This window comes from Callorhinus ursinus, unplaced genomic scaffold (assembly GCF_003265705.2).
Source record: "Callorhinus ursinus isolate GAN/ISIS: 27379988/994484 unplaced genomic scaffold, GSC_fseal_2.0 scaffold2, whole genome shotgun sequence".
Classification (NCBI taxonomy): domain Eukaryota; kingdom Metazoa; phylum Chordata; class Mammalia; order Carnivora; family Otariidae; genus Callorhinus; species Callorhinus ursinus.
In genome coordinates, this window is record NW_027397064.1 from 100,311,982 (window position 1) to 100,328,178 (window position 16,197).

General features: G+C 40.7%; 1 protein-coding gene across 3 annotated transcripts in view; it reads left to right on the forward strand.

Annotated features, from left to right (window-relative positions):
• The window catches only part of RALB (RAS like proto-oncogene B), a 52,370-nt gene that overhangs the window by 15,680 nt on the left and 20,493 nt on the right, over positions 1-16,197 (forward strand). The window lies entirely within an intron of this gene.

Genomic DNA, 16,197 nt, shown 5'->3' on the forward strand with positions numbered 1-16,197 from the left:
TTTTGAATCGGATTGTGAAAAGTGAATCAGTTTTCTTAAGATGGCAATGTAGCATGGCCCTTGCAAAAACAAGGTGGCAGGAGAGTGTTCATTGTGAGACTGTTGACGAATAGAAAATAAGAATTTCATTTGAAGGTAGGTTCATGGTGCCATCCCGATGCATGTTCTACTTATAGAATTAAGGTGAGAAAATGGCTCCGACCTTAGGTAGTGAATTCAATTAATATTTAAGTGTGTTTTCTGTGGTAGGTCATGAGTGAAACAGTGGTTAAAAAAGATACAGAATCTGTTCTCAAAGAGTTTCAGGTCCAGCGGAATGGTTTTCAAAGCTGGGCATGAATTGGAGTCATCTGGAGATCCTAAGAATGCTAAGTGTCAGAGCACCATGCCCCTAAATTAGAATCTCTATGGGAGTGGGATCCAGGCACCAAAATTTCTGTCATTGTTTTTTTATAAATTTTACAGTGTGGACATTTTCAAACATGTATGAAAGTGCAGAGAACAGTGTAACCCGCTACCTTATATCCATCAGTCGGCTTTGATAATTATCAATTCATGGCCAGTCTTATTTCATCTGTATCCCAACTCCCTTCCCCCTTGATAACTGAAGCAAATTCCTTATGTCATTTCTCTTTATTTGTAATGAGGTTACATTAAGTTATTTGAAATGTTTCAAAATAATATTTCCTTAATATTATCAAATCCAGTCAACGTTCAGATTCCCCAGTTTTCTTATGTGTTTAGGATCCAAACTGAAGTCCGTATGTTTCGCTCACTTTATGTCTCTTACTTCTTGTAATTTATAGGTTCCCTCTCCGTCTCTCTTCTTTGCAATTTATTTGTTGAAGAAACTGGGTGGCTTATTCCATAGAGCTTCCTCCAGTTTTTAGGTTGCTGATGGTGTGTCTGTGTGGTGATGCTCACCATATTCCTGTCTCCTACGTTTCCCATAAGTGAGCAGTTAGATATAGAAGCTTTCTTCACAAGACTACATCATTGATGGTTATCTTTTTCAAGGTGCTCGTAATGTCAAGTTGTCTTTTTTTTTTGGTAGTGTTAGCAGCCTTTGATGCTCAGGGCCTAGATTTTCTTAATCTGTGAGGAATTGCAAAATGGTGATAGCCCAAGTTCTATCATTCCTTGATTTGTTAGAAGATTTTGTGAAGGGAAGCGTTGCTTCATCTGTTACAATGGATCCTTCAACAACACGGGTCTGAACTGCGCAGGTCCTCTTATATGCGGATATTTCTCGATAAATACAGTACAGTGCTGTAAATGTATTTTCTCTTCCTTATGATTTTCTTAACACTTTCTCTAGCTTTATTGTAAGAATACAGTATAGAATACATATAACATATGAAATATGTGTTACTTGAGTGTTCATGTTAATTGGTAAGGCTTCTAGTCAATAGTAAGCTATTGGTAGTAAAGTTTTTGGGGAGTCAAAAGTTATACGTAGAGTTTCGACTGTGTGGGAGGGTCGGTGCCCCAATGCCCCCATGTTGTTCGAGAATCGCTGTGTTTAGTCATCTGATAGTACAGTGTATAGGAGAAGCACGATGCATTTTTAATTCTTTCCCTGTATTTACCAGTTCTCGAAATACTGAGTTGTCTTCCTAGTCCTCCAAAGGTGACCAATAAGGTGCAGAGTATTGTGAACAAATTCGATGTATTTCAATCCATTGCAGTTACTGTCTTTACTGATCTTTAATTGTCCGTCTTTGACCAATGTCTTCATCTTGGCTCCTGAGGGTGTTGTCTGCATGTGTGCAGATTTATTTTTAAATTACTATTACTTTTGTAGCTTACAGCATTTATTATTAAGCCATAAAAAGAACCTCTGGGGAGGGCTGCTACTTTAATGATGTACCTTCTAGAATCAGTGTTCACAGTAGAACACTCAAGACACTATTTCCTCCATGGAACATTGATGAGAAGTGTGGCATAGTACATGTCATGGAAAATCGTTTAAAATGTATCCTTGTTGGGAGGAGTAGGAGACCTGGATTTCGTCTGGTCTCAGGAATTCAGCTGAATAGGGATCAAACCATCCTGAACACCTACGAACTCAACAGGAGATCGAAGATAAGGATAGTAACAACACTCTGAACAGAAAAGCGACCACTCTCTGGAAGGTAGGATGTGTGGAGAAGTGAATCCGAGGCGATATTCGGGAGGATAGACGGCAGGAGAGGGGGCCTCCGTAGGCCGCTTCTGGCAAGTGATAGAGCCGCGGAGCACAAAATCGGAACTTTTAGAAGTTGGCTCCGCTGAGGGACGTCGCTCCAGTGGCTAAGCGGGGGTGGAAACTTCGCGGGACAGTGTGGTCTCAGGACCCTTTGGGTCACAGAAAGACCGGGGGTGCCTGAGTGCGGCAGAGCTCCCGGCTATCGGAGCGGGGAGGCCGGCTGCAGAGACGGAGCCGAGGCGCGGGCTCGCAGCTCGGGGTTGCCATAAACTGTGATCCGCGGCCCAGTCGGGCCACTGCTCCTCCAGCAGGGACCCAACAAGCGGCAGATCTGGGGAGACGCCCCTCCCTCCCCCGGGAGGAGCGGCGCGGGAGCGCACCGCAGGGATCTGCTGGGTTTGGAGACCACACGGGGTTGGGTGCCAGAGATAGAAATGCTCGGTCACAGGCCGGGTGAGCATGGAGTGCGGCTGGAGACCGGGGACACGGGAGTGACTGCTTTTCTCTGGGGGCGCCCTGAGGAGTGGGGCCCCGAGTTCTCAGCTCGTCCGGGCGGAGATTGGGAGGCCACCATTTTCACCCTGGTCCTCCAAAGCTGTACCAAGAGCTTGCAGGGAACAAAAGCTCCCGAGAGCAAACCCGAGCAGCTTGCTTAGCCCGGACCGACAAGGGCGGGGCAATTCCGCCTCCGGCAAAGACATTTGGGAACCACGGCAACAGGCCCCTCCCCCAGAAGATCAGCACAAACAGCCAGCAAACCAAGACCAAGTTTACCGATCAAGGAGAACGGGAGAATTCCAGCACTAGGGGAATACTGCACATAGAATTCATGGCTTTTTTACCGTAATTCATTAGTTTTTCAAAGTTAATTTTTTTAACTTTTTTAAAAAATTTTTCTTTTTCCCTTTTTCAACCAACATCTTATCAATCCTTTTCTAAAAAAACATTTTTTATTTTTCATTTTTAGAGTCATATTTTTATCCCTTCATAGTAGTTACCCTTATTTTTGGCATATATATATATATATATAAGTTGTTCTCTCTTTAAAATTTTGAGATACACTTTCTTCTAACAGATCGAAATATACCCGAAATCACTAGTGTACGGCTTTGTTCTAGTCTCCTGCCTGATCACATTCTCTCCCTTTTTTTTTCTTTTCTCTTTTTATTTTTTAAATCTTCTTTCTTCTTAAAAACAACTTCTTATCTTATCAATTCCTTTTATAAAATCTTTTATAATTTTCATCTTTGTAGTCATCTTCCATCCCTTCATTGTATCAGCCCCTATTTTGTACATATATAAGTCTTTCTTCCTTTAAAATTTTAGCAGGCACTTTCTACTGACAGACCAAAATACGCCCAAAATCTAGTGTGTGGCACTGATCTATGCACTAGCCTGATCATATTTGATATATTCTGATTTGTTTTGTTTTGTTCTGTTTTTTGTTTTTATCTTTTTCTTTTGACTTTTTTTCCCCCTCTTTCTTCTTTCTTTCCCTTTCTTGTCCCCTGGTTTCAGGTCTTTTCTGATTTGTATAGAGTATATTTGCTGGAGACGTTGTTAACCTGTTAGCATTCTGTTTTCTCATTCATCTGTTCTCCTTTGGACAAAATGACAAGATGAAAAAAATCACCTCAGCAAAAAGAACAAGAGGTAGTACCGTCTGCCAGGGACCTACTCAATACAGACATTAGTATGATGTCGGACCTAGAGTTCAGAATCATGACTTTAAAGATACTAGCTGGGCTTGAAAAAAGTGTGGAAGTTATTAGAGAAACCTTTCTGAAGAAATAAAAGAACTAAAATCTAACCAAGTCGAAATCAAAAAGGCTATTAATGAGGTGCAATGAAAAATGGGGGCACTAACTGCTAGGATAAATGAGGCAGAAGAGAGAATCAGCGATATAGAAGACCAAATGCTGGAAAATAAAGAGGCTGAGAAAAAGAGAGATAAACAACTACAGGATCACGAGGGCAGAATTCGAGAGATAAGCGATACAATAAGATGAAACAATATTAGAATAATTGGGAGCCCAGAAGAAGAAGAAAGAGAGAGAGGGGCAGAAGGTATATTGGAGCAAATAATAGCAGAGAACTTCCCTAATGTGGGGAAGGAAACAGGCATCAACATCCAGGAGGCACAGAGAACCCCTCTCAAAATCAGTAAAAATAGGTCAACACCCTGACATCTAATAGTAAAACTTACGAGTCTCAGAGACAAAGAGAAAATCCTGAAAGCAGCTCGGGAGAAGAGATCTGTAACCTACAATGGTAGAAACATTAGACTGGCAACAGACCTATCCACAGAGACCTGGCAGGCCAGAAAGGACTGGCATGATATCTTCAGAGCACTAAACGAGAAAAATATGCAGCCAAGAATACTATATCCAGCTAGGCTGTCATTGAAAATAGAAGGAGAGATAAAAAGCTTCCAGGACAAACAAAAACTAAAGGAATTTGCAAACACGAAACCAGCCCTCCAAGAAATATTGAAAGGGGTCCTCTAAGCAAAGAGAGAGCCTAAAAGCAGCATAGACTAGAAAGGAACACAGACAATATACAGTAACAGTCACCTTACAGGCAATACAATGGCACTAAATTCATACCTTTCAATAGTTACCCTGAATGGAAATGGGCGAAATGCCCCAATCAAAAGACACAGGCTATCAGATTGGATTAAAAAACAAGACCCATCAATATGCTATCTGCAAGAGACTCATTTTAGACCCAAAGACACCCCCAGATTGAAAGTGAGGGGGTGGAAAACCATTTACCATGCTAATGGACACCAAAAGAAAGCTGGGGTGGCAATCCTTATATCAGACAAATTAGATTTTAAACCAAAGACTGTAATAAGAGATGAAGAAGGACACTATATCCTACCTAAAGGGTCTCTCCAACAAGAAGATCTAACAATTGTAAATATCTATGCCCCGAACATGGGAGCAGCCAATTATATAAGGCAATTAATAACAAAAGCAAATTAACACATTGACAACAATACAGTAATAGTGGGGGACTTTAACACCCCCCTGACTGAAATGGACAGATCATCTAAGCAAAAGATCAACAAGGAAATAAAGACTTTAAATGACACACTGGACCAAATGGACTTCACAGACATATTCAGAACATTCCATCCCAAAGCAACGGAATACACATTCTTCTCTAGTGCCCATGGAACATTCTCCAGAATTGATCACATCCTAGGTCACAAATCAGGTCTCAATCGGTACCAAAAGATTGGGATCATTCCCTGCATATTTTCAGACCACAATGCTTTGAAACTAGAACTCAACCACAAGAGGAAAGTCGGAAAGAACTCAAATACATGGAGGCTAAAGAGCATCCTACTAAAGAATGAATGGGTCAACCAAGAAATTAAAGAAGAATTAAAAAAATTCATGGAAACCAATGAAAATGAAAACACAACTGTTCAAAATCTTTGGGATACAGCAAAGGCGGTCCTGAGAGGAAAGTATATAGCAATACAAGCCTTTCTCAAGAAACAAGAAAGGTCTCAAATACACAACCTAACCCTACACCTAAAGGAGCTGGAGAAAGAACAGCAAATAAAGCCTAAACCCAGCAGGAGAAGAGAAATAATAAAGATCAGAGCAGAAATCAATGAAATAGAAACCAAAAGAACAGTAGAAAAGATCAATGAAACTAGGAGCTGGTTCTTTGAAAGAATTAACAAGATTGATAAACCCCTGGCCAGACTGATCAAAAAGAAAAGAGAAATGACCCAAATCAACAAAATCATGAATGAAAGAGGAGAGATCACAACCAACACCAAAGAAATACAAACAATTATAAGAACATACTATGAGCAACTCTATGCCAGCAAATTAGATAACCTGGAAGAAATGGGTGCATTCCTAGAGATGTATCAACTACCAAAATTGAACCAGGAAGAAATAGAAAACCTAAACAGACCTGTAACCACTAAGGAAATTGAAGCAGTCATCAAAAATCTCCCAACAAACAAAAGCCCAGGGCCAGATGGCTTCCCAGGGGAATTCTATCAGACATTTAAAGAAGAATTAATACCTATTCTCCTGAAACTGTTCCAAAAAACAGAAATGGAAGGAAAACTTCCAAACTCATTTTATGAGGCCACCATTACCCTGATCCCAAAACCAAAGACCCCATCAAAAAGGAGAATTACAGACCAATATCCTTGATGAACATGGATGCAAAAATTCTCACCAAAATACTAGCCAATAGGATCCAACAGTACATTAAAAGGATTATTCACCACGACCAAATGGGATTTATCCCTGGGCTGCAAGCCTGGTTCAACATCCGCAAATCAATCAACGTGATACAATACATTAACAAAAGAAAGAACGAGAATCATATGATCCTCTCAAAAGATGCAGAAAAAGCATTTGACAAAGTACAGCATCCTTTCTTGATCAAAACTCTTCAGAGTATAGGGTTAGAGGGTACATACCTCAATATCATAAGAGCCATCTATGAAAAACCTATAGCGAATATCATTCTCAATGGGGAAAAGCTGAGAGCATCTCCCCTAAGGTCAGTAATGCGGCAGGGTTGTCCACTCTCACCACTGCTATTCAACATAGTATTAGAAGTCCTAGCCACAGCGATCAGACAACAAAAAGAAATCAAAGGCATCCAAATTGGCAAAGAGGAAGTCAAACTCTCACTTGTTGCAGATGATATGATACTGTATGTGGAAAACCCAAAAGACTCCACCCCAAAACTGCTAGAACTCATACAGGAATTCAGTAAAGTAGCAGGCTATAAAATCAATGCACAGAAATCAGTGGCATTCCTATACACCAACAACAAGACAGAAGAGAGACAAATCAAGGAGTCGATCCCATTTACAATTGCACCCAAAACCGTAAGATACCTAGGAGTAAATTTAACTAAAGAGGCAAAAGATCTCTACTCAGAAACCTGTAAAATACTCATGAAAGACATTGAGGAAGACACAAAGAAGTGGAAAAACGTTCCATGCTCTTGGATTGGGAGAACCAACATTGTGAAGATGTCAATGCTTCCTAGGGCAATCTACACATTCATTGCAATCCCCATCAAAATACCATCCACTTTTTCCAAAGAAATGGAACAAATAATCCTAAAATTTGTATGGAACCAGAAGAGACCCCGAATAGCCAGAGGAATATTGAAAAAGAAAAGCAAAGCTGGCGGCATCACAATTCCGGACTTCCAGCTCTATTACAAAGCTGCCATCATCAAGACAGTATGGTACTGGCACAAAAGCAGACACATAGATCAATGGAACAGAATAGAGAGCCCAGAAATGGACCCTCAACTCTATGGTCAACTCATCGTTGACAAAGCAGGAAAGAATGTCCAATGGCAAAAAGACAGTCTCTTCAACAAATGGTGTTGGGAAAATTGGACAGCCACATGCAGAAGAAAGAAACTGGACCATTTCCTTACACCACACACAAAAATAGACTCCAAATGGTTGAAAGACCTAAACGTGAGACGGGAGTCCGTCAAAATCCTAAAGGAGAACACAGGCAGCAACCTCTTCGACCTCACCTGCAGCAACTTCTTCCTAGAAACATCGCCAAAGGCAAGGGAAGCAAGGGCAAAAATGAACTATTGGGATTTCATCAAGATAAAAAGCTTTTGCACAGCAAAAGAAACAGTCCACAACACCAAAAGACAACCGACAGAATGGGAGAAAATATTTACAAATGACATATCAGATAAAGGGCTAATATCCAAAATCTATAAAGAACTTATCAAACTCAACACCCAAAGAACAAATAATCCAATCAAGAAATGGGCAGAAGACATGAACAGACATTTTTCCAAAGAAGACATCCAAATGGCCAACAGGCACATGAAAAAGTGCTCAACATCGCTCGGCATCAGGGAAATCCAAATCAAAACCTCAATGAGATAGCACCTCACACCCGTCAGAATGGCTAAAATTAACAAGTCAGGAAACGACAGATGTTGGCGGGGATGCGGAGAAAGGGGAACCCTCCTACACTGTTGGTGGGAATGCAAGCTGGTGCAACCACTCTGGAAAACAGTATGGAGGTTCCTGAAACAGTTGAAAATAGAGTTACCCTACGATCCAGCAATTGCACTACTGGGTATTTACCCCAAAGACACAAATGTAGGGATCCGAAGGGGTACATGCACCCCAATGTTTATAGCAGCAATGTCCACAATAGCCAAACTGTGGAAAGAGCCAAGATGTCCATCGACAGATGAATGGATAGAGAAGAAGTGGTATATATACACAATGGAATATTATGCAGCCATCAAAAGGAATGAGATCTTGCCATTTGCAACGACGTGGATGGAACTGGAGGGTGTTATGCTGAGTGAAATAAGTCAATCAGAGAAAGACATGTATCATATGACCTCATTGATATGAGGAATTCTTAATCTCAGGAAACAAACTGAGGGTTGCTGGAGTGGTGGGGGGTGGGAGGGTTGGGGTGGCTGGGTGATAGACATTGGGGAGGGTATGTGCTATGGTGAGCACTGTGAATTGTACAAGACTGATGAATCACAGATCTGTACTTCTGAAACAAATAATGCAATATATGTTAAGAAAAAAAAAGATAGCAGGATGGGAAGAATGAAGGGGAGTAAGTCGGAGGGGGAGACGAACCATGAGAGACGATGGACTCTGAAAAACAAACTGAGGGTTCTAGAGGGGAGGAGGGTGGGGGGAGGGGCTAGCCTGGTGATGGGTATTAAAGAGGGCACATTCTGCGTGGAGCACTGGGTGTTATGCACAAACAATGAATCATGGAACACTACATCAAAAACTAATGATGTAATATATGGTGATTAACATAACAATAAAAATTATTAAAAGAAATAAAATGTATCCTTGTTTTCATTTCTTAAAACTCTTCCCTCATTATTCATTCATTCCTTTCTTTATCCTCTAGGCGGTTCTAGGTCTCTAATCCACTGGAGGTCAGAGTTCTAGATCCTGGCATCATACGTAGGAATAAACCACTATCTCCCCTGCTAGGTGTGCCTGTGAGACTGTTCCAATAACCACAAGTTTGTGTGTCATTAAGATGACAGTGATATTGGGCTTCAACGCAGGAAGCGAGGTGCTGTCACCACACACCGGTGCACTTGTGTACGGTCCCTCAGCTTGATTATTTGGTTACAACTATTGAATAATTTGGTGTTAGATGCTAAAAAATATGATTCCATGTCGATTTTCAATATAGTGGAAATGACGTCTACTGAGTAGACAGTGTAATCGCGTTTTACATTTTCCTTACAATCCCTTCAGTCCATCTGTTTCCTGTGTTACTTCATATTTGAAAGCGCTGGTGTTTTTTGGGAGGGTGCTTCATGACCCTAATTTAGATCAGATTGTTCCAAATTTGGATTATAACAGGAAGTGGTATGAATAAATTGGGATTTGCCTTGACACTTAAACAGTGCTGCTTGTTTAAATGCAGATCCTGATTCATAAGTAATGTATGGAGACACTTTAAGACCATGCAAATATCCTGTTCCTCATCCAGATCTCCCCTTTAGATTTAGCATCTATTAATGATTCTTGCGTGAAGCAGTCTTTACTATGATAGTTACAAAATGTTGAATTCCAACTCAGCACCCTCTGTGTTTATCAGTCTGCCTTTGACGTTCTGCTGGAAGCAAGAGCCCTGCCTCTTCCCTTGTTTACTTAATACTTATCCTAGGTATGGATTCACAAATTCCTAATTTTTCAATGGTCTGTTTTTATTACTGTCCTTGATTACTTTGGTGCTTAAATTGTCCCAGATTTAGGATTGTTCTCCTTCTTGATTGTTATTTAATGGATTAAAGACATGAGACAAACCATGAGAGACTCTTGACTCTGGGGAAACAAACTGAGGGTTGTAGAAAGGGATGGGGATGGGGATGGGGTAACTGGGTGATGGGCATTAAGGAGGGCACGTGATGTGATGAGCCCTGGGTGTTATAGGCAACTAATGAATCATTGAACATTATATCAAATGTACTATATGTTGGCTAATTGAATTTAAATAAAAAAACATGGACAATATTTTGAGAGACTGAAGTATATATCTAGGTTACCTTCAAGTTATATTATCTGGAAAAAAAGTATCAAGTGCAATTCTTTGCCTGTGTACAGTGTTTGAGAGTTTCCCATATGCTTTTGTGGGCCATATTACCTAGGACACTTGAATTTTATGAGGGCGACTGGAGGAGTAAGTTTTCCTCTGCATTTTCAAATTCTCATTTGATTTTTCTTTTTTTTTTTTTTTAAAGATTTTATTTATTTGACAGAGAGAGAGACAGTGAGAGAGGGAACACAAACAGGGGGAGTGGGAGAGAGAGAAGCAGGCTCTCTGTCGAGCAGGGAGCCCGATGCGGGGCTCGATCCCAGGACCCTGGGATCATGACCTGAGCCGAAGGCAGACGCTTAATGATATAGCCATCCAGGCACCCACTCATTTGATGTTCTTGACAACCCTGTGATACAGACAAGGTGGCATTTTGACTCTGCCTACCAACTCATTTTCTGCTAGCCTCTGCTTAACAAAAGACCAATGATTATATTAGCCTATGGGACTAAGGTTCACTAGAAACCACTCCTTCCTCCTAACATGCATTTGTGTGGTTTATATATTGTGATTTGCTATAAAAACTTTACCTTGCAAGTGAATGGGTTCTGGTCTTTAAATTAATACTGAGTGGTAGAGAGCCTTATTTCATATTTATGTATCATAGAACATGACATAGAAAAAGCATTTCCCATCCCTTTCCTCCCTGCCCAACCATCTGAATGAAGCTTTTTTTAGTTTGGAGGGGCTCATTTTTCTCTATGGAAACGTGTGTGCTTATTCTTATTGATCCAATGCCTTACACACTGACTGGGGTGAAGGACACACCTTGCAATGGCTTCTCATTTCCTCCAGGGGAGGTTTCTTAAGATGGCATCTTAGGCCCATTTGTAGATGAACATGTCTCTCTTTGGAGACTCCTCACCCAGTCAGTTCCCCACCACATATCTGGTACCCGTTATGATGTTTCATGCCTTTGTTCCTTACCGTGTGTTCTCAATTATGCATGGAAAGCTCCCCTCTCTCACCCCCATGTGTTGAGTGAATTCTTTCAATTCTGAAGCCTTCCCTGATTCTCTTTCCCCAGAGTTCATTATTCTTTACATCATACCTTGTACATCTTCGTCATTGCATGGGGGAAATTATATTAAGATGCTTTAGTTGTATGTCTCACCTTAGGGGATTACGTTTTCTAAGGGCAGAGACCCACGGCTTGGCACAAAGTAGCACTTAAATGTTTTTTGGACAAAAATGAAGTTTCTTGTTAGTAAGTAGAGACCCACTAAAGGGTGTTCACTGGTATGTTTCTCAAGTCCCCTGTAAAAGCCTTCTGACCGAGAGAGAGTGCCATGCCACGACTTGGTGTTATGGGCCTCAATTCCCCCATGAAAGGTCTGCATTGTGGCTTCATGTATTGGCCACGAACCCAAATAGTTTGTTGAAGTGATTTAGGAGGATTGCTAACCCCTTAGAGAGAGTTCTGAAATTGTTAGTGAAGGCAGTGGGGGGCGGGGGGATATGATTGCTTTGTAAAAAAATGATCTCTCTGCCAAAGTCAGGCATGAAGTGTACTGATGTCTATAGCTTACATGGAAATTCATCAAAAAATAAGATGGACTGATGGGTAGGGAGAGGGATGCCAGATGGCGGGGTTTGTGGTAAAGCAAATGGAAAAAAATGCTCATTGGAAAATCCAGGTGGCAGGTATATGGACTTGCTGTGCAGTTGGTTCAACTTTGCTGAAAGGTCGAAACTTTTCATAACAAAATGTTGGGAAGAAAAGATACTTGTATTATTTTTTAAGAACACATTTATTGGCTAGGCATATCAGTTACAAACATGAAATCATCAACACGCACGTCCCTAAACCGTGCTGATTTGTTTTCTTCCTGTTATTTCTCTTCCTCTCTTTATCGAGTAGGCTCTTTCAAATCCCAGTTCCTATGTTGCTCCCTTTAGGAGAATTTCCCTGACCTTCTAGTCTGATTTAGATGTCTCTCCTCTGTGTTCCCAGAGCACCCTTGCGTCATTCTTCTGCCACAGAATTTTTTAATCCTGCACTGTGATTGTTTACTAATCTTTTTTTTAAAATTTTTTTATTGTTATGTTAATCACTATATATTACATCATTAGTTTTTGGTGCGATTGTTTACTAATCTGTCCAAATCACTAGACTTGGAGTTTCTTGAGTCAAAAACCAGGAAGGTTTCTGGAACACTTTCGGTACAAGTACGAACAAAAAACAACAACAATAAGTAGACTAACAGTGGCTTAAACAAATAGGGTTTTTTTATTTCCAGTGTCGGGAGCATGGAGGTCAGCATTTCCAGTTTCCAGGATTGGTTTGGTGATGGGCACTTGGCTGGCCCTTCTGCCTTTCTCCTGTCTTTCCCTTCATCAGGTCAAGTTGACCAAGGTGGTTATGTGGGTTGGAAATACCCACCGTGGTTATTTCAGTTTTTGAGCTTTGAGCACAGATACTTTGGCAGATATCTTTAAACCTGCTGAATAGTCTTCAGTTCATTTACTATGGTTTCTTGTAGAGAAATTGACTTTGTTTTTGGAAAATAACAGCTCAGAATTAGATAGATGTCTACATGGGTTTGAAAGCCTCCCCCATCCCAACCTGGAAGATTATTTCTCCATTTTCATACAATCGTAATAATTCACAGAAGCAGGGTTGCTTCAGAGAAATTGTGTGATGGATGGTCTGGAGGTTCCAACCTCATGCACCAACCTGAGCTCTCTGGGAAACACTTGTAGGCCAGAAATTAGGCCAAAAGCTGTTTCACTTTCCTAAAGTGAAGCCTTTTGGGGAGGCCCATGCCTTATCCCATTTATTCTATTTTAGTCACAATTCAAATGTGCTTAATTATCTAGTTAATTGCTTAGAACACTTATTAAAAAGCACATAATTAGAAAAAGAGCAGTGGAAAGAAGGCCTGGCATGGGGAAGTAAGTAAGCTGAGGTCCCATGGAAGGGGGGCAGAATGAGCAGAGATCCGATTCTACTCACAGCAGCCCAAGGCTGCTCACATAACTGATCTCATGCTGAGGATGGTCCTTAAATCATCAAGGAAAGATTTAATTATGTTCAGTCTGCTCTGAGAAGACAGATGGATATAATACGTGAGAGATAACATGCCAAACTTCACAAATATGATCTCAAATAGGTTTTAAATATAGGAATATATAGATTAGAATACTGGCAGGAAATCTGTTAATAGTGAATATCTCTGGGTGGCAGAATCATAAGTGATTTTTTTTCTCTTTTAAAAATAGTTTAGATATTTCCTAAATTTTCTTTATTTTTTTAAAAAAGATTTTATTTTTAAGTAATCTCTGTACCTAACATGGGGCTTGAACTCATAGCCCCGAGATCAAGAGTCGTATTCTCCACTGACTGAGCCAGCCAGAAGCCCCTATTTCCTAAATTTTCTATTGAACATTGAAAGGGTTCAGAGTATGCTATCCCAAAATATGCCACTTTGACACAGGATTATTTTGAGCTGAAGGCAGTTGAAAAGTAACAGACCAAAATAAAATTCTGTGCCTCCCCGTCTCTACCAGGAAGGGCAGGGCTATTCTGAATCACTTGAGAGCTCTAAACTTACCAGCCTAGAGAAGGCACTGGGGGAACCTGCATAACACACCGTACTCACCAGCTCTTAGCGTCCATCAGTTTCCCCTATATAGTGTTTGCCTTCCCATGATTTGTTGCCCCTATAAGTGCAAAGTCCTTTGTTTTTTTGGTCTTGTCACTTCTCCACAAAATTTATTATTTTGTTAAGATGCTATGTAAGCCGAGGTTCTAATTGCCCCTTTGAGTTACTCATCACTGAGTTGTGTGTGTATGTGAGATGCACAGGAATAAGCTCCTGTTTGTTTCTCTGTTAATCTGTTTTTTGTCAGTTAAATCTGCAGGGCCCCAGGCAATGAGCCAAAGATAGATAGAGAAAAAAATGATAGGTTTTTTTTTTTCCCCTATCTATCTATTTTTAAGATTTTATTTATTTATTTGACAGAGAGACACAGCGAGAGAGGGAACACAAGCAGGGGGAGCAGGAGAGGGAGAAGCCGACTTCCCACTGAGCAGAGAGCCCGATGCGGGGCTTGATTCCAGGACCCTGGGATCGTGACCTGAGCCGAAGGCATATGCTTAATGACTGAGCCACCCAGGCACCCTTCCCTTTTCTAAAGTTTTATAACTTTTTGTTTTAAATACTTAAAAAAATATTTTAGACATTCAGAGGGGTTTTTGTTTAACTCCTGGTCTTTTGATAATGTCATTTTTCTGACATTTTGATTTTGACTTTTTAAAAAATGCTCAAATTATACTTTTTATAGTAGTTGCCTTAAAAGTCCTACTTGTTATGGATGTGGACTCCTGTGTATGGTGATTTTCTTAGGTGTGTCATAGGTTGGAATTGTGGGCTCCTATCTGTGGGTTTTAGCTATGACTATCCTGCTCTGTTTTACTGCATGTTGTCTTCCCAGAGAGGTTTTGTTTTTCACTCTGCCTTGTGCTCCAGCACCATGACCAGCCTGGGACTGCTTTTTATGTTAATTTCTTGGCTTTGGAGAAATGCTGTGGTCACAGATTTTCTGGGTACACTTCCATGCAGCTGGGGCTCAGTCAAACAAAATTCCTTGTCGTCCCCTGTTGGTCAACAAATGTTTTTCTAGTCCATTCTTTACCTGTAGGTGTGTTCCCCCAAGGGCCTTGGCTTCTCAGTTCTCAACTGAGAAGAGGTCTCAGTTCTAACTCCCACTTGGTCTGGGCAGCTGAACTCCTAGCCCTGTGTTTGTTAAATCCGAAGTTACCAAGAACAGCAGCTATTCAGGACTCCAGGAATAGCAGCTCTTACTGCCCTGATTGTTTTTGCCCTACCATGGGGATTTCTTACTTTCTTTTTTTTTTTTATTTTTTTTTTGATTTCTTACTTTCTTTTGAGCTCAGCTGTGCATGTAAGAGAACTTTTCAACCTTGGATGTCCACTATAATCACCTGGAAAGCTTTTAGAAGTCCCCATGCCCAGGCTGCATGCCAGGCCAATTCCATCAGAGGCTCTGGGGCGGCACCCATGCATCAGGATGTTTTTAAAGCTCCCCAGGTGATTTTCATTGTGCAGCCAAGGATGGAAACCACTGATCTAAAGCAATGTTGTTTTATTTTGCCTGGATGATTTATGTGTGTGCTGTGTATATTAATTTATTGTTCTAGTGGTGATGTTTTCAAGTTACCTCGTCAGCAGTAATGGAAATAGGAGCCTGTCATATTGTAATTAGAAAAAAAATGAAAATTTTAAAAAGTTAGAATTTGCTAGGAAGGAAACCAGCCTTTATTTAGTTTCTACTGGGTGCTAGGTACTGTGCTTAGGTCGTTCACATATGTTGTCTCATTTAATCCTCAGGAGAATCCTGCAAGGTAGGGGGTGGTTGGTTTTTGCAGATAAAAAACTGACTTGGAGAAATCAAATAGTTCTAAGTTTCACAGCTCACAAATGGCAGACCCAGGCTCATGACCCTTGAGATGCCCCGCCCCACGCCCTTTTCCTTACCCTGTGGTATATTTGAAATGGGCTTTTCCATACACATTAGTTAAAATAAAAATTGGCACTGGGGTTAAAATAAGTTCCAGGTATTTGTTAAATTTACTTATTTGGAAAATTTTGTCTTCCCATTAATTCCAGGGACTCTTGCCTCTTTATCTCACATCTGATGTTAAACTGATTTTGACTAATCATTTGTTACTATAGGAAATTTTAACTCACTTTAGTTCACCACTTTAAATACACTTGGAGAAGATAGTTTAGTTCTCCTTCTTTTAACTCTGTCATGTGCCATAAAGGGGTACTTATTATAAAAACTGCATTTACTCATCCCCTTCCCGAGCACCTCCATGGCCCGTGTGGGGGGCTGTGTGAGTGTGTGTGCCGG